General features: G+C 30.4%; 1 protein-coding gene across 1 annotated transcript in view; it reads left to right on the top strand.

The window, feature by feature from the left end:
• The window catches only part of LOC147074485 (zwei Ig domain protein zig-8-like), an 89,564-nt gene that overhangs the window by 423 nt on the left and 69,062 nt on the right, over positions 1–20,079 (top strand). The gene's annotated exons all lie outside the window — the stretch shown is intronic.

Here is a 20,079-nt window from a genome sequence, read left to right as displayed (position 1 = left end):
TAAGGCTTTTGAGATGTGGCTATATTTCCTAAGTGTCTCAGACTGATCGGTTGACAAAATAAATGTTAACGTTCTCAAATGAATAGAATATGACCGATACATTTTTCGTATTATCAAAACCTGAAAACTACAGTTAAAACTACAGTCTCTCAGCCATTATCTAAGTAAAGATCAACGCTAAACGTATCAGAAAATGGCACCACATTGTATGGTTTAAGAATCTCCGTAATTTTTATGAGTGCGTCTCCATCAAACTGTTCTGAGTAGCAGATTATAAAGCAAAGATCGCCCTGATCTTTGCCGATTTCCGTTAGGGGATGGCACGGTAAACATAAGATGAACTTAATAACGACTTTAGTATTAGAAATAAAATTATTATATCTCTTTATACAATGCCCTTACTATACGTGTTTTGCATAAAGGGAATATGACAACTGGATACCAGGACAATTGGGTGCCGACGTGTCGAATGATATAATTAGAGGTTCGTTACGATGTTATACAGAAAGTAGACGAGAATTTTTAATCAGTTTCTCTCTACTACTTAGTAGTTTTAATTACTAATTTTTCTCCTAACATAATAAATATATTTAACACGGTTTGAAAATTATCATGACTGAGATTTTATATAAAAAACCTATGCACAATTAAATCATTATTTATGTGTGCATAATTTTATTTTCACTAATATTAAATATTATATTTTTTTAAAGTACCTACCTACCTATAATTTACGAACGTCTATTATTTCGAATTTCATTCGATAGCGTGGCCCCTAGTTGTCTCATTACCGAATCGTCCTAGACTCCTAGGGAAATTACTTATTAAATTAATATTTTGCGTCTTCTTTGCCTACAAAATAAATATATTTTTTTACTGACTAAGCTTTTATAATAGAAAACCTTTAACATATTGTAATTAAAGTTAACAATATATATTTTATTAGATACATTTATTATTAATAAGAATCTCTCCTATACTAAATAATAATTTTATACTATTACAACTGTCAACGTAGTTCACGTAGTTCAAATGAGACAAATAAACTTATTCGAATATTTAATTTCTTTGTATAATCAATTATTAACCTATAAATGGTGGCTTACTTGTCGCATTATGTTTTTGTTTTGTTCAATAATTATTTTCTTTACTGTTAATCCTTGCTAGATTAGTGGGATTATACCTATTACCTATATGAGATTATATTATTTCCCCGTGTGTATTAATAAAGTAGGTTTATTTAATTATTATTAGATGGTTACATAATAATTATTATTATGATATAACTGTTATTATGATATATTTTTGAAATTATCCAGAATAAACATGAATTAATTATTCATAATAGTATTCTGATATCATAAAATATAATATTTCGTTATATTATAACTAATTGGTTCTTATTTATTTATTAAAAAAAGAATACGGTTTAAATAATCAAACTAGGATAAACACCGTATTTTTTTATAAATAATACGATGAAACTAGACAAAATTTTGCTTATTTTATTTGATTCTTTTCTCATCTTTTGCCCCATTACGAGGGTAGCGATTAATAAAGATTTTATTAATAGTCGTTATCTATCTTGATCCTTCGTTCATATTGTTATGTTGTTAGTACTGATATTCCATCTCCTTTGTATTGTATCACTTTAACTGAAAAAATTATATAAAGAATCTTGTGTAAGTATAGTATAGTATATAAGGGATGTTTTTGATACCAAGTTCTTCAACATTAAAGATGTTTGTGCGCATGATCGTCCAGGTAATACAGACCATCCACATTATTTGGATGCACAATCAAGTTTCCAATTAGATTCTTTTCCATGCCTATATAATATTAAAATTAAAAAATGAGCCTTCGATAGGTTGTTTCTGATTTTGCAGGTATTTTTGCCTAATTTTAAATTTGCTTACTCTTTCAAGATGATTGATTCTTTATATTGAGGATAATTTTCTTAACTCAATTGAAAACAATTAAATTAGCTTTATATTTATTGTTTTTCTTGGCCTTGTTGTACCCAACGATTGACAATCGTGATTTAAAACGTCTTAATTTTGTTTCCCCAGCTTGCAATTGCATTATCCTTCGACATAGTTTTTTTGCCTGTCGCCACCCTTGGGTGAAATATTGTTCTCTATCTCCCCTCCCTTATCAAAAATTAAAAAATTTAATACACTATAAAAATATACTTACATAAACATTTCTTAGATATATCGTATTATAATGACTAGAAAAATCTTTTTTTCAAAAAATAGGATTTTGTGGTTCATAAGCTCCATTTTGAAACAAAAACGGTAAGTAATTTATTTTTACTAAATATCGAAAGGATGCAAAATAATTTTAGATTCAAGTAACTAACTATTTTATTATAACGTTTCTATTAGGTCGTATTCTTATTTGTCCGGTGGTTGTTTATCCAGTACAAATCTTGCAATTGATTTTTAACTCACTTTCCGAGACTAGCTAAATATTTGAAACTTTTAGAATATATCAGAACACGATGCCAATGCATTTTTTTAAATACTTTTAGCCATCTTTAAGTAGAATTGAATTCATTTTCAGTTAATTCTGTTTTGTATGAAAAGTTATTTCGGACGAAATATGTAATCCAATCCACTGTTATTGGTTGCTAGGGGTCTGGGGTCCTAGAAACTGAATTAATAATATATACGCGCGTTACTATGGAAATCAAAATGACATTTCAGTATTATTTCTATAAAGTACAATTTTTTTTGATCGTTTAAGCTAGCAAGTCAAGTAAGTTTATATGATTCAACAGAAAATTTAAAAACGTTGTATATAAAAAGTTCTTTTTATCTTGTAATAATTATTTATTTTTATTCAAATAAATAATCCAAAACATATGAAAATGTAGCATCCTTTATTGTACTCACGTCCTTATAGGATGTGGATTTAAGTCTCATTCGGTATAAATATTTTTCAAAAAAAAAATATGTTAATTAATTATGAAATATTATGTAATAACGACTCTCACAAACTGTGATGGATGTGCGCTCAATGTGTTTGGGAGAAAGATGCTGCGCAGTATATAATATGCCCATATTACGGGCCTTTACTAGAAGGAAGATACGAGTAATGGCGTATACGACGTAACTTGGAGCTCTACAGCCTCTTCCAAGAAGAATGTATCTTTGCATTCGTTAAACTTAGCAAACTTTAATGGGCAGGCCGTGTAACAAAAATGGATAGTTTCCAACCCCCTAGATCCTAGGGCCATTCTGGATACAAGACCGGATGGTCGGAATACGACACTCAACACCTGGAAGACACTGTCCCAGAATAAAGATATATGGAGAAAGTTCTTATAATAAGCTAGGACCCACCCATGTTTGGTGGGCCACTAATGGTAATTATTTGGAAAGGTATTATATTGGATTTAACCCATTTTTTTCAAATTACCTAATGTGTAGCGATGGAGTAGCTTGTAAAATGAAAGCTGCAAAGTAGGAGTAACAATAAAAATGTGTCGAAGACAAAATATTAAATTGATCAACTGCTTTTATGAATAAAAAACTATCCCCATCAATTAATAGCAATCAAATTTAACGAGTCAACAATTACGTCTATCTTGGACAATAAATGTTGATTGACGGTAGGATGTATGACGAGATTTCTCGCAGAACCAAATCTGCATGGAGTGCATTTGGGCCTTTGAATAGTAACTAATAAAAGTGACCTCTTATTGTGCCTTAAGCGTAACGTGTCCAACCAATGTGTACTAACAGTACTCACGTAAGCATATGAAATATGGACTCTTAAATGTAAGAGAAGTCTAAAAATTGCAAGTAACTCAATGTGGCAATTGGGCTTAACGCGGAAAGATCACAAAATAATCGAATCTTTAAATAAGTAGACAAGACTACGCGATGTGATAGAGATTGCTAATAAGATGAAATGATAATGGGCTAGACATGTCGCTCAGCGAGTGATAACCAACGGGTAGTAAACTAATAAAGTTCTTTGGGTGTGGGTGGCAACAAATAAGTAGGAACCAAGAAGACTAAAAGAAACTAAAAAGCTTTTATGAAGCGGTGGATTGACTCCGGCTGATGATGATGATAATGATATAGTATTGTTTGGATTGTTCATATACATAATAATATATAGCGATTATACCACTCAGCATTTCAAGCGTGACACACTTCAATATTTATATTTTGTTATCAAAATAAAGTGACGAAACCGATCGTCAGCATTTTCTCAATCATAACCTAGGTCAATAGTGTATATTATGATTTGTTGAATAAATTGCGATAATGTCTCTTGTAATGAATGGGATGCATTTGTATTAAAAGTCATCTCGAGTCCGACACTTGGCTCACTATTTATCACGAGTCAGGTCACTCGACACAGTCAACCTTCATTATCGCAACCTGATTAATTCCTTGATAACATTAATCCTATCAGTACATCTGTACCAGCGAGTATAACATTACTCTGTCATCTTTATCATTGTATTTATTTATTCTTGTATCGAAAAAAAAACTCTCTCCTCGAAACTTCCAAGTAACGACGACACCTACATCTCATCATTCTCATATACATATTATAATTAAATAAATTCTGATGAAACAATTTAGTTTTTTTAAACAGTTTTCGTTGGCGTAATTATTCAATGAGATGTCTGTTTAAATTATCTCATCGTTTCCTTAATTTTCGTTCGTCGTGTCGCGCAAAAGCAGATATTTATGACTTCGATTAAGTTGTGTTAGAGATTTCTCCTTTTTCCAATCACCCTCCCGTTCATAATTAAGTTTTCGGCGAAGTTTGCTAATTGGTGAAATGTAGCATCTAATCCAAATAAATGCCTACGTTCGCGGTAGATTTCCCACCATTTTAAGATGTAAAACGCAAAATTGAAAGCTTTTCTACGCCATTTAATATTATTTATTTTTGAAGTAAAAGTTTTTACAGCAAAATCACCGCTACGGTCAAACCAGTTACATGTAAATTGTACGTATTAAGTTTCACCGTATCACAGTTTGCTGTGAGCTTTCTTATTGCAAAGAAATGACTATAATACAATACGTTCATCTCTATTGCACCGAGATGAAAAAATCCGCGTTGTTCGTGGAGCATTGCAAATAATAACGTTCAAATTTAACCCAACCTAACTTAATATAACCTAACCTAAAAACTACTCCAGTATATTGGCTATTTTCAAAATTTGTTTTCCACTGGTGTCCTTAAGTAAACCGACAAGAACCGTGTTTTACAACCAAAGTGGTTGGACGGTCTTTAATATACGACGATAACATGGTCGTATAAATTATATTTCAGATACAACATTTCACGATGAAGTGTGATACGGCAAACTGCATACGTACAAATTTCCGGACACGGGTCAAACCAGCTGATGTGTAACAAAAGGGCGTCATGACGTACGTGACTTTCAGACGTCAACGGAAAATACGACAATAATTCACGACTGCCGAATGTTGTTCAAAAATCATAATACGATACAGCATATGCTATATTTGTACTCCTCATAGGTACGAAATAGAGTTTTCTTACAAATTACGTTATACCGATATAGTATAAACCAGCGTTTCTAACCGTCGGTCTACAACAATTTTCAGTCAAACAGCAAAAAGTTGTTCCTTCGTACAATATGCATATTCCTAAAAATCATTCAAAATAAGTAATCCCTTCGTGGAAGACAGCACATTTAATACAAAATAAAGAAACCAAACATAATAGAGGGCTCTGGAAACAAAATCGGCAGTTTCCATTTTCCAAACATGTCTCTTTTAATAGAAGTAACCTGATTCCTTTGCCTTCTTCCCCGAGAGACCTAACAGTACGTCAAGTTGATAGTTTAAACTAAACATCAGTATATTATAATATTATTATTATATTATGAATATTGGTCGAGTGTCAGAATGATCTTTTAAGGTATTATAGATTTCAAGTTAGAATCCTAGGCTGCATCTCGTATATTTGGTGTTATGGGAAAATTACTACGGCATATGTGTCGCTAAATTTCAAAATCAGCCATGTCCATAATAGATGAATAGGAGAAAAACAGCTTTTTGTTTTTTCAAGTACACAGTCACAAGGGTGAAAGTGTATATTATTTCGAGTATAGAATATTTATAATTAATTAGTTCCACATTTCGATAATGCAGAAATGTTAGAAAGCAGTAGTTCTTCAGCAATTCATAAAAAAGTCAAAAATACCTAAAGGTGGACTTGGCTGATTTTGAAATCTAGTGACACATATATATTATTATAATACTTTGTAGCTACGTATTATCTGAGATTTTATAATATGTATTATCAAATGTATTATATTAATAAATTTATAATCTATTGAACCAAAAAAATAATATTTCATAAACTTTAGATTTCATATAGCTATCATTTTCAAAGAAATTTACATAAAAGTTTCACAAAATACCCCGTTATTTTTTTACTTTATTATTATTGTCACCAAAATTTAAAAAAAAACTTTCTAGTTTGCATCAATCACAACGATTCGTACAGAAAACATGCAGCTTTGATATTTCTTTTGTTATTCTCAATCTAATTGCCGTACAAAATAACTTATATTATATATTATGGTAGTGGAAATATAATTTTGTATATCATCTAAATAGGTAGGTCGTGTATTTTGCCGTGTTTGAGACGTATGCATAAAGACGTGTAAAATCTGTTCAAATAAACCAGATTGAGATATATGTTCATGACATAACTCTTAATTGTATAATTATATTTTGATCATTAATAAACATATATTTTGATAGGAACCCGCTGTTTGTACAATATGTATATAGTGTATGTATATGTATCCAAAATAAGTTCACACTCTATTCACGTTCTCACTTTGATAAGGCAATATTTGATGGGAATTCAGTTACACTCAAGCTATTATTAAACATGATTGCCGACTCATTTAGGAAAATTATATTTTGCATCGATTGATAGATATTTATAATATATTAATTTTTATATGCTCAAGTAGACAATGGTATACTTAGTTGTTTTTTTTTTATATGAAGTAACAACCTAATAAAATAAATAAAAAAGGTTTAGTACAAATACAACATAATATTATTTCTCAATATGATTAGGAACCCCGTTAGAACTTTAAATTTTTAAAAATATCAGAAAAATACATATGTTTAATACAAATTTCTTTTATTGAAAATATCGATATGTGGCGTTGATATTTTTTAATGATATCGAGCATATGGCCATCGCAGCTATTCTTGACGTCCAATTTTGGGGCACTATTTTGAGTACCTACTGCTGACCGTATATCACGGATAACGCGTATAATGCTGGCGTCAAAGGCTTCAAATTATATCAAATGAATTGAATGAATTATTATATCAAAAGGCTTTAAATGGCTTCAAATTATTGCTGGTTTATAAAAATAAGCTATTGAATTCCACGTAGCTTCACGGGAAATAATCTAGAGGTGTCAAATCGCATTTTAATGATAATCATTAAATTGGTTATTTTATATCCAATGCATTTAACAGACAAAATATAAAAATGTAGCGTTTTTTATTGAGTAAGTATATTTTATAAATAAGAATAGGTACGTCAGAAATGTATCTACTTGTTATAAAAATATTAATGAAAAAAATTGGTAGGTACAGAACAGGACAGTTTCCACTCCTGGTTGATAGATCCTTCTTCTTCTACAGCGCTGTATCCCGGGGTGGGATTTGACCTCCTCCACAACCACCCTCCACTCACTCCGGTCTCTCGCCATACTTCTTCAGTTACCGGGTCTTCCTATATGAAGCCAGTCCACTTCTACGGCGTCAGCCCATCTCCTTCTTGGACGGCCTCTGGATCTCTTCCGTTGGGGTAGTTACTTCATCATGATCCTTGGCGTTCTAGCTTCAGGCATTCTCTTCACATATCCCGCCCATCGTAGTCTTTGGGACTTATAGTATCTTATGATTGTTTGCTGTTCCAACTCGTGGTTAATTTTTATTCTGTAGTTCCCATTTTCCAACGTGGGCCCAAAGATTTTTCGGAGTATGTTGATAGATCCTACCTTGTACCAATATTTAATTTTAAAAAGTTTCTGTGGTTTCCAAATTATATATTTAGTAAAAAACTATTTGGTTAAAATCATCGTAATACGAGTAGTATATATTGACATACTTAGTAATTTGATTGAATACACATAACATTACCCTCCTAATTTACATTATCAATAACAAGTTAGTTCTATACTTTGGTATAATAAATAACTGGTGATCCTGATTTATTTGAAGATTGACAGAGATCTCTTGTATCCCAATATATTCTTTGGATAGAATAATTACAATATGTAAGTACATACACGCTTATAGAAACTACCCACTGGATAACTTTACATTTAGAAGAGATCTCTTATAATCTTAAATCAGTGTATTTTAAATTGAATAAACTCTATTGGGTACTTCTACCGGGAATGCCATTCAAAGTCTTGATATCAACCACTTTAACAATGCAAAGAAAGAATCTGAAAATATAATATCATGAATAAATCCTCTGTTAGATAAATAATTCTACCGGCTGATTGTATTCCACTTAGTCACGTGCGGAGCTTCACCGTGTATTTCCATGAAACTATTTTGACGATTGAGACGCCTCTAAATTTACCATATCGACTGCTTAATCTTCAAACCGGCTAACTCCATTTAGGCAAATTATTCAGGAAGGAGAAAAAACTTAATAATTTAACTATCGAGCGGAATTTAACAATTCCAAAAACACAATTAGATTTTTTTTACAAATAAGCTGCACTATGAAATAATACACTATTTTAGCTTCCCTCTACATATAAAAAAAGTATTTAAAGAGTGGAGTTGTTCTATTTACGATATTAGAATTTTGGCACCTGCAATTGGCTGTTTTATATGAAGAACGATAACGCATTTATTTATAGGTGAGCATAGAAAACATGTATTTGGTTAAAAGTGCAGTTAGTTGGTTTGAAGATTAAGCAGTTGATATGCACAATATCGTCTTCCTTTTGAGTATCACTAGTTGACTAAATTTGTCTATCGATAGTCTATTCTTTGAGCTTCTCGTATCTTGACTATTTCTATATAAAATTTGTATTAAATCCTTATTATAGTACAAACCTTTTTTTTATTCAATGAATTATTCACAAGCTTTGAGAATATCACATTTTTTTATTAAATATACATTTTATTCAGAATCACCCCAAATATAAACCAGTTTAAAAAATCTTTTTTTTAATATGACACCAGTCAAGAATCGCACGTGATAAATAAACTAATATTTCTAGTTAGTAGAGATAATTTTTGGTAATCGACATTTTTGATTTCAATCAAGGTATCAATAGTAAGTAGGTACTTACTTTGATTCATAGCCGACGTAAGGATTTCTTCAAATTTTAGTTTTTAAGGCTATACATCAGCTGAGGCATGATCTAAAAAGATCGTGACTAGGTGATGCGCAGATTGTGCAAATGACGCAAGCCGAACGAAATATAATTTGTTCAAAAATTCAACATGCGTCCTTTTTATGTTATGTTTATTATTATATTCGTAATAATAATAGTATATTCATTGACATGTTTTCTTTTTTAGAACGTTTTTTAGTCATCTTTACACGATTTAAGAATATACTCCTCCGACGCCATCACAAAACAAATTGACGTGCAAACAGGTCGACTATCGCTCTCCGAATGGCAACGCGGCCGAAATTTCATTCCACATACAGTTGAAAATTATTTGCTGTTTCACTTATGTACGCTCTTAACAGACTTGCTCTATCAAACCATAAAAACCGATTGCCAAAATTAACGTAATTTACTAATCATTTCTAATATATATATATATATTTTCTAATTTCATCATAATTATAATAATATGTAGAACGCCAGCGACTCAATGTTAAGCATATTCCCGCAAATCAGGTGTACGCGGGCTCAATTTCTGTTTAACGTCGTATTAAAAAAATATAGTTGAAGTATATCTGAAGTGCTTTTAAATTATGCGTAACACTAATACAGAGTATATTGTTAGTCTTATTCTTAGCCAATGTTATTTTTTAATTATATATCATAACGCGTTGTATCCAGAACGTGCTTTTCTTAGCCGTGTTATGCTAAATTTCTTGGCCAATTTTTTAACGAGGCTCTTTAGTTCGGTTACATGTAAGTTGTACGTATGCAGTTCATCCTGGGACACTTATTCGTGCGCCGCACTACGTGAAACATGAGTTCGTATAACATTTTATCAAATGACGAGCTCTTCGTTGAACATTTTACCGTGGAATACATTTGTACGTATCTTACAAAATGCGGCGTTAGTTTGCAAATAGTTCTGTTCCAATTAGATTAACCCTTACCTAACCTAACCTAACCTTACCTAGTAAAGACATCTCCACATGTTGTAGCATATGTACAAATATACTCCACGGTGAAATGTTCAACGAAGAACTCGTCATTTGATTAAATGTTACACGAACTCATGTTTTATGTATTGCGGCGCACGAATAAGTATCCTGCGGTGAACTGCTTACGTACAAATTTCAGAATACGCTTTAGTTCAGGAGTACACAATGATTAAGAGTTTCCAATTTTATGTGTAAGGGATTTTTTTTAAATAGTGATAACCCTAAGTTTATAATATACTTTTATTATTAAATTAGTTTTCAAAATAAAATTGTGTTATCGATAAGAGTTGAATAATTTATATTGATTATCTGGTGAAATATTCCATCGCATAAGTTAACTTATTTTCTCACACTTGTTGTTGAATGTGTTCATAAAATTTATATGTTATTATGAATAAAAAGAATCGTGATGCTTTACTACCAAACTCACATGTTGTTCGTAGAATTCAATTTGAAAGCACTAAACAGGTATTGCGGTTAGCAATGACTCCCAAGGGTAAATAATAAAACGTTTATATTGCATTCATTTATGAGATGAAATAACTGCATCGTAAAAATACTAACAGTGATTTTAGCAATTCTATTTATTATAAAAGCTTTAACAATGAACATTAAAATGTGTGTACAATTAGATGAACTTTCATCCGGGGTTTCCGTGTTCGATCCCACTGAGGTTACAGTACACCCATGTTATTTTCTAAAAGCCTGGGTTATCACTGTGTGTTTCATTTCTATTACTAATTACACTACCGTTTCATTAATGTACTGCCATTAGATCTCATGTCCTATTCTACTGATAAAAAATAATAAAAAAAAAAAAAAAAATTTTTAACTGTGTCTGATCCTTAGAATATCATTTTATTATGACCCTCCATATGGTGGAGGTTAAAGACCAATTTTTATTTTCACGAGAAATGGATATTATTTGCCACTTGCTAAAGGCACTCAGTCCATACTCTGGGTCCAAAATATACAGTGAAAAAAATGTATTTTTTTACCAGACCCGTGGGTCTATTCTATACTTATCGACCGCACCTATCTTGCTGCTGTTAAAATATAGCATTTAATGCAACAATTACAAACAACTTATTGTAATTGTTACAGTGCTAATACTTTTATACAAACCTACCCTAAGTTTGATAATATTTATCACTTTATCACTGTCGATAAGTATAGAATAAACCACTGGAATTCGAACCCGGGACCAATGACAATATAAGCTGATACATTACCACTCGGCTATCATAACCGTTAGAAGAATATTATACTAATAATTCATGGTATTAGTTATTCTATATTCATGCTTTTCTACCCTCGTCTAATCTTATTGTGTTGCAAGTGCGTTACTTTCAAGAAGTTTTTTTTGAGATATTTAAAATCGAGAGGAAAAGCTACAAACAGTCTACTAAGTTTGTGTGAACAATGTTGTCTATAATTTGTGCAAATTTCATGAAATTTAGTCAAGTAGTTTATCTAAATGATGGGACACTGATACTCAAACAATATTATTAGTAAAAATATCTCCTTATATTATTTTACGCATTCCTGATAATTCAATATGAAAGTCGGGTTTCGCAGTGTTATTTATTTGTGAAGTTATGGTGCACGAGTTAATTTAATAATAGTATTATGTAGGTCACATTATTAAAGTTTCTATTAGCTATTCATTTACTTTGAGTTGTACACAATTCAGTGTGGGTTGCTCTATTTTAGATTACTTACGCAAAATAATTACGAATAAACATTACCATTACCATAACATTATTTGCTCTACTAACCAACAATAATTCGAATTGTTATCTACAGAATATTATTGTATATTATAATAATAAAATTATCATATCGATAAAAATCTCTACCATAGAGTAATTATTGCTGAGTGCATGTCTCTGGAGAAAAGGGTGAGGATTCGAATCTTGCCTCAAGCGTAAACCTAATAGACTGAATGAATGACTAACACCCATTGCCGACGCTTTTTAGTGGACTGTAATTTGTGTGATGGATTCCGAATCTGGTATGAGGTGGTTTAAACGAGAGTTAATCTAGGCACTAACCTTGGTGTTGTTTGGCTTTATGGCTTAAGCAGATCCTGGATCATGCACTCACGCACTTGTATGAAAATTGTTCTGTTTATCACTTGCACGGTACACTATGCTTTTGGGTTAATGATGACACTCGAAAGGATATTTGTTATATGAGTCACCTTGTATACGTTTACGGTTGTTAAATAATCACAGGAGCCGGTATCACGACTTGCCAGGTATTCAGGATTATTGCTTGGACAACGGTCACACTGTATTAAGTGGACCCGGTCATGATCTACGAATAACTAATCGTTTATCAATCACGGTCGACTAATGACCTGTAATTGAGGTGTGCCTAAGCTTGCGATAATAATTTGGATTATAGGTAGGAGGGAAATATTGGGAGGAGACCGTGTATAATTGGCCCAACCAAGCATTTATCGTACAAACTAGAATGATATTATTTTTAACCATACTAAAACCGAGGAAATATGAGTAACATGATTATTTTCAATTATACTTTGTTCACAGCTTAAATATCATTAGATAATTAAAATTTAGAAGCGAGCGTTATACGAAAGATTACGTACGAAAATACGAAAATAATTTTTAAAAAAAAAATGGTAGTTTTAGGTAAACACCGCCGCGTCGTACAATAATACTATATCGGTCACGTTAAGTGCTGCATAACAACAACTGTTCTGTTCGACAGTAAATCGGATACTCAGATGGGACACAGCGACTCTAATAAAAGATATAAACGTTAAAGCTTCCAAGACCCCAAATTATCCATAAATACATCGTATGCCTAAAACAAAAACACTGTTGATACGAGTATATTCAATGTGCACATACAATTTGTAAGGATTAAATCTATCTGATCCATGTAAGTGCATATAAAACCAATCCGCAGAGCATATTATTCAAACTGGCATCCTGTATGAATTCCCGGGAGGACATGGATTGAGGACCTTCTGCTGTTTTTGTTTTTGAAAAGGTGATTTTGTGTTTGTGACTATGACTGTGTATATTTGAATGTCTTTATGTTATTACATATATCTTCCCACGATACGGGTGAATTAAACAGTATGTTAATACTCTTATATCCTCCTATCTGTGTAGGTGAAACAGATTACAATATAAAATTTAATCTAAAAAAAAATGGCGCACATTAAATATAATTTTTGTACCTTAATATTATTATAAACAGTGAAAAAGATTTTAATGATAATATTAAGTATTATCAAAAAAAAAAAATTACTTGTCCGTTTAAATTTTAGTTTATGGGTTGGTACTGCGATTATTTTTTTTTCATATACCTAAAAGTTTTTAAACATTAAACTTATAAACATCAGAAAATTAAAAGATGTTTAACCTAGTTGAATTATTACTTATTGAATCAATATTTATAATATACTTAACTATTTTTTTTATTCAACAAATAATTCACAAGATTTAAGAATGTCTCATTCTAATTATTGAACATACATAATTTTGAAAACACTATATAACACTATAAAATATATTATAACCAATAGAAAAAAAAATGGAAAAAGTAAGACACCTAGCAGGAATCGAACCTGCATCTCTCGGGTTTTGCGTCCATGCACATAGACCAATATGCTATGGCCGTCATATTTAATTGCGACATATTTTAACTAATGGCTCTTAATACTCTTTAATCGCTTTCTTAATTGAGTTACTATTGGCAACATGACATTTAAAAGAAAAGAAAGAATAATAAAATAGTATTATATTATATAGAAACAAGAAATAGATCAGTATTAAATAGTAGAAAAGTGGAAATACAAAAAATATAAACTAGATAAGGAAGTACAGTGAATGAGCTAAGTGGACCCTATTTTTTTAATGTTATAAAATAATGTCACCTATACTCATCTTCATGTGCATGGGCACGAAACCCGAGATATACAGGTTTGACTTCTGCTGGATGTCTTACTTTTTTCATATAAAGATTTTTTCTGTTGGTTATAATATTATATTTTCTCAGAAGTATTTTCAAATTTATGTATGATTCATAATATACATATTATACAGGTAATTTAGGAAACGTTGGTCGCAGGGAATACGTTTTGTACACGATCGCAATAAGTAATGAAGAACTTTAAACATAAATCATTTTTAAATATGAATACACTTTATTAATAAACTAAATAAAATAAATAAGAGGAACAGCTGTGAAATAAAAGTAATTTAAGTTTGCAATAAATCGAAAAAAATCATTCATTTTGTTCATTATTATAAAAAACAATCTGCATTCTCTGCTTGTCCTGACTGTACTTATTATGTAAAATTTGCCGATAACTGTCAAATAATCTGACAGTTTGCACGTGATTCCACTCATCATGCTGATTATTGACACGTGGCATATGTCAAAATTAGTGCGGGACAAAAAAATCTTAAAATTTTCGATGTAGCGAATTCGCACTCACCGCGATCGCTATAAACGAAGATAACACATTTAATGAAATGATTACAAAGTATGTTGAGTAAAAATAATACATTTTAATTAATTTATCTCTATGTCCATAATACTCAATAGACGCACATTAGATAAAGTAGAATAAACTCCCCCTGATTTATTCATATTGATTTTAGAATAATTTTCAACGAACATCTCCTAAGTATCGTTCAGTATTTTTTTCTTGGTGCGATAAACGTACCTATACGGCGGCTTTCGTGGTGCAGTGGGTAAGGCGCTCGCCTTCCACCCGAGAGTTCCTGGGTTCGATTCCCGGTCATGACAAAAACATTTATGTGTTTTTCTCAAAGCCTGGGTGTTTGTGATTGTTCAAAATTACTAACAACCACCTTGTACGAAAAAGCAAGGATATGGTTATTAATAATTCTAATAAAAAAAAAAAAAAAAAAAAAAAAAAAACGTACCTATACGAGTACCTAATATCACATAAAATACTTGATATGCGATACGATATTATATATTTGGATTGAAAATACGAAGAAATGAATGGAAAAATAGTTTTCTTTGATATCCAATAGGAATGTCTGACTGAATACGTATCTTGCTTGCCTGAATATATCATATAAGTATTTGAAAAGATTTTTCATTATGTAACTCGGCGGGGTAGAATAACATTAATAATAATATGGTCAAAGTTATCTTTTATCGACTATTCGTATATAGAATTGTATTCAATTATCTTAAATGAAATAACATCTAAGTTAATAATATGTTAACATTATTAATTAAATTATATATAATGACCACGTCAGAAATATTACTATAATACATTACGTAACTTGACTGCCTCTTTCATGAATATAATAAGTGAATGCTTTATAATATGTTACTATCATATTTTTTTTCGTATTCGAGCTGATTGCCATTTATAAGCATTTGTTTTCGGATGGTAACATTCATTTCATTAAATTTACAAATATGACTTATAAATTAATTTTGATCTTTTTTTGATGCTCTGATAATATTTATTTTTATATTATTAACAAAAACGTATTTCTAAAATATATGGTGAAGACCTATTGCTACGCAGCGTAGAGCTATTCCATAATATATACATCATACGACGATACTTATTGTATTAGTATTAATATGTCTCAAATATATGAGATTTCTAAAAAATATTTTAATTTTCATAGAAAATTAACAAAAATAATACCATAATTATATTATAAATTAAATAGACGGTATGTTGCAGTATTTTTTTCATTTTATAAAAATAGATCTCTCGGTTTTGCCGATTATGATATTTTCAACTGATTGATTTATTTCAAATGGAAAAGTGAAGGAAAATCTTTTTTTTATGTAATTACTGACTCTTCGCGTAAATAAATTTAATATGTAGTTATTTATTATAATGACGTTTCAAAATGTTTTGGTGGGTAATGGACCTTACAATTTGTAAAATCATTAATATTTCAATTATTGAGGCTATGGTTTCAAATTCAGTCACCTTCATTTGATTATGATTCTCTCAATAATTAAGCTACGTTTGTTCGTATAAATAACGTGTTAAACTAAAAATAAGAACAAAGTCATTTTTAACATTTTTCGATAAACTTTTTTAATTATAATGTAAATCACTTTAAGGTAATTTTATTTCCTTATTTGCTTTGTTGTGGATTATATTACCGTGTCACTATTATTATAGTCGTAGAGGTATTATAGTTATGATTTGTATACGTATGTTGGTATGACTAACAAAAAGCTTGAGCAAGCAGGCGTTTTTGCTTGTAATGTACTCGATTTTTTTAAATTCATCATTTTACTTGGTTTTATCTTCAACGGATGAACGCTGAGCATTTGTCAATATTTTTATTATAATTATGTATATATATCTTTAATAAACATATACAAATTTGTTTATCAATGTTCTAAGTAATGGGTTTCCAACCACTTTATAACACTACTTTCGATCCTCCTCCTTGCCACATTTGTATAATGAAGCAAATTTAACATTGTAAAGACATACTAACATAGTAACAGTTCATTCATTCTTTCTTAAATCATTCTTAAATCTTGCGTATATTCAGTATTAAATAGATAAATGATTTGATTAATTAAATAGTCATAACATTACCATTTCACATAAGGATCATTAATATTCACATTTTATTTGTTCCGCCATTCAGCCGAGTTTGTAAGTTTTATATAAATATATAATTTTTGCATTTAATAATTAATTAACATACCCACCTATCGCAACCATGCCATGTCAGCATTGCAGGTGTGACACACGTCGGTGTTTATGTTTTGTTATCAAAGTTGAGATGGGCAGTTGTCAGCAGATTTCTCAATCATAACTTAGATCAACAATGACTATTATGATTTATTAAATTACAATCTAGATAGATAATGACTTTTAAAATATATTGAATATTCATATGTAAATAAAGGACAATTATGATGGAAGTAGTCTCTATCGACCACTGTGACTACTCACTCGTCAATCATCACTTGACACTTGCTTACCGTCTTAATAATAGTTCGGTAGTTGTTGCTCCAGATCGCGGCTCGGTCTGAGCATTAACTCATCGTAATTACTGTGTACTGTTATCTTTACTCCTGCAATTGTAACTCTTCATCAAAATAATAAAACTATACATCTATCTACGTTACCGCTGTCTTCAATCAACCCACATTTCCTGCTTCTATTCAACCCCTGAAGTGGAGGCCCCGATATAATTCAACCCCTTAATAACTTATAATGATTAAATTAGAAAACTATCTATTTTTTCACATATGTATAGTGTGGTGATTATTAAGATTTCTTTTTGAGAAGTTCTACGTTGATTCTATTGTTTTTGGAAAATCGAAAATAAATTGATGACATTTTATTAAAACAATGGGTTGATAATTAAGTGATTTGCGATTGATAATAAAAGATAATCCTTTGAATAATATGCCTTAATTTTTTAAAGGAAATCTTTTTCAGTTGCAACATGAACGTTCAGTAGTAATGATTTTAATCAAAAGAAATAATTATAATGGCAGCGCTCAAAAATCCCGTTTTAAATATTCGTTTTCCATTTTGCAGAACGAAAATAATATTAATTGAAGCCATCAGGGGAGATGGCACACGGCGTGGAAAGGATTTTTTGTCGTTAAGACGAAGCGCAAGGCAAGCATGAAAAGAAAAATAATTGCTTCAACCGGCTAACGAGCGTAAGGAAATGAGGGAAAACGCTTTGGAAAAACAGAACCGGAAGTAATAACATTATAATAGAATCATAGATTGGCATCCCATGATAGTTATAAAAATAATAAAGATTTTGTAATACTGAAACTATCGTATATTTTTTTTAAAATCATTATATAATATATTGAAACTTGAACAGTATATAATATATAGTAAGAGAGGTCATTAAATAACGCTATATATTATTTTATCGAACCAACGTTATATAGAAAATCGATTACAGAGGGCTGACATAGATATTTTTTTGTCTACTCAAAGCTATAAATTAAGCTTTAAAAATACCCCTATCTATAGTCAAGTATCCTTGCCCTTACGTGTATAGATTTAATCATCTTGACAGTGTAGAAGTATTTTGTAAATTAAACAAAAATATAGTAACCCGATAAAGTGAATGGTAATAATCATAAAATGTGACTTATGTGATTGTTCCCCCCGCCCATCAATTTTATTTTATCTGTAGTGTACAAAATAATATATTAAAATTATTTTTAATGAGTATAATTTGTCAAATGTTTAAATTTTGAAGAACAATTTTATCATCATGGATAAAGAAATTTAAACAGTTTACGAATGAATGAAATTTCTTCATCTCAAATAATGTGATGTATTTGTCCAAATTTCTTTGAAGCACCTAGTACAGAAAGTAAATCTCAAGTCCCCAAGAAGTACTGTGTATTCTGTCAAACGCCCTTCAATTTGTTAAGCCGGACCATTTTCTCACGACAATGGTGATTATTTGGTCTCGATAATTGTGAAACTTCACAGTGAGATCTCACGGCCCCGGCTATCATTTGAATTCGGTATATTATAATACTCGGCCGCTACTTTCAAAGCTTGTTTGTTGCCAGAAAGTTTCGACGCAAAACTATTATTAGAAATTACAGACAATTAGGCATAATCTTACTTTGCTAATGAATATCGCCCGCCGGTCGTTGAATTTTCTCATTTCTCTTCGGCAAAGTATACTTTGACCTTTATTTGAAAAGAGCCATAGTATAAACTTAAATATTTGGTTTTCATACCTTTTTCAAATGTACATAAGGCGCCAGATAGCTTTCTTAATTAGAAAACTTTTTATTCATTCATAAGATTGAAACACATTAATAAATTTGTGAACCGTTTACATAGAAAAAGTATCTTAATAACTGAATATTATCATATTATAAATATTGCATTGACTGGTTTCTTAGATAACGTAACATTAAACATATTATAATATGATATTAATGTAATAGTACAAAACTTAAATCCATTAGAATATTAAATGAGTTTCATGAAGTATTTAAAAGCTCAATAATGTGGAAAGGAAAGTTTATTTTTTTTCGCATCTGTAATCTTGTATGGGTACTGGTTTACCGACTCTTTTCTTTATAGAAATTTCTTACAAAACATTCAGTTAATGTAATAAATCTATGATCAGTATAACACATTAAAAAAACAACGTATAAGTAAATAATAATAATTCAGTTTTAAAAATCTTTAATCAAATAATATAGACTGAGTGGGATTTAAAAAAAACCTTTCACACAAATAAGGCCCAACTACAATACGAATTCTCAAACCATAAGTTGCAATCCATTGGGAGGAAAGTGGGATTAATTTGTTTCAGTGTAAAATTAATAAAAATGCAACGAACATTATATCCACAAACAAAAACTCGTAAAATGAAACCAAATATTATAATGTTTGCTGTTTTAAATGTAGAATATAGCTCTCTTAAAAATAGTATAGTACCTAGTAAAGAAAAAAAACTATAAATATATACCTATAATGATTCTAATGTGAATGCAGTACATGAAAAAATAGTAACTTGAAATAATATGTGATGACTGGGAATTAACTCGTTAAATACAGACTGGGCCAACTTAGACTGACTGGTGTAAAATAGATAAACCTAACTATTGTGATTTTAATCATTTTTATTAAAATTATTTTATTTGACATGAAAGTGCAATTCG

Source organism: Rhyacophila brunnea, unplaced genomic scaffold, assembly GCF_057557595.1.
Source record: "Rhyacophila brunnea isolate RB1 unplaced genomic scaffold, BYU_Rbru_1.0 scaffold_16, whole genome shotgun sequence".
Classification (NCBI taxonomy): Eukaryota; Metazoa; Arthropoda; class Insecta; order Trichoptera; family Rhyacophilidae; genus Rhyacophila; species Rhyacophila brunnea.
Note: the sequence above shows the minus strand (reverse complement) of the source record. Positions and strands in the feature narration are given on the sequence as shown.